Below are 608 nucleotides of genomic sequence, written 5' to 3' on the forward strand. Positions count from 1 at the left end.
GCCATAAAAAGCCATACTACAGTTTGGGGACAAAGATCCTAGTTTTTGGAGAAATGTCCTCTGGTCTGATGAAACAAAATCGAACTGTTTGGCCATAATGACCATTGTTATGTTTGGAGGGAAAAGGTGAGGATTTCAAGCCGAAGAACACCATCATGTTGTGGGGTTGCTTTGCTGCAGGAGGGTCTAGTGCACCACTAGAACACCTGGGAAGGACACAGCAGGGCAAATCGGTTTGCAATTTGAAGTGGTACATATGTGCGACAACCTACTAAATTCATAGTGACAGGTTGCACAAGTAAACAAGGAGCATAGACTATTTCCCTGACCGGGAATCGAACCCGGGCCACGGCGGTGAGAGCGCCGAATCCTAACCACTAGACCACCAGGGAAGGATAATACAGTGCAAATTGGTTCTCAGTAAGATGCTGATACATATAAAAAGGATAACCTTCTATATTCATTGTACAGGTTGTACAAGTAAAGATGTAGCAAAAGAGTAGTTCCTCATATCTGCACCGAACCCGGGTCACAAGTGTGAGACACCCACCCTAACCACTATGACCACTGTGGGGTACTATGAAAATCGGGTTCCATGTGAGCTGGTA

General features: G+C 45.4%; 1 non-coding gene across 1 annotated transcript; it reads right to left on the reverse strand.

Moving 5' to 3' along the window:
• Positions 1-320: 320 nt before the first annotated feature.
• trnae-cuc lies at positions 321-392 on the reverse strand. The gene has a single exon. It is a non-coding gene; the product is annotated as a tRNA-Glu (tRNA).
• Positions 393-608: the final 216 nt, after the last annotated feature.

This window comes from Oncorhynchus gorbuscha, unplaced genomic scaffold, assembly GCF_021184085.1.
Source record: "Oncorhynchus gorbuscha isolate QuinsamMale2020 ecotype Even-year unplaced genomic scaffold, OgorEven_v1.0 Un_scaffold_20494, whole genome shotgun sequence".
In the NCBI taxonomy this organism is placed as follows: domain Eukaryota; kingdom Metazoa; phylum Chordata; class Actinopteri; order Salmoniformes; family Salmonidae; genus Oncorhynchus; species Oncorhynchus gorbuscha.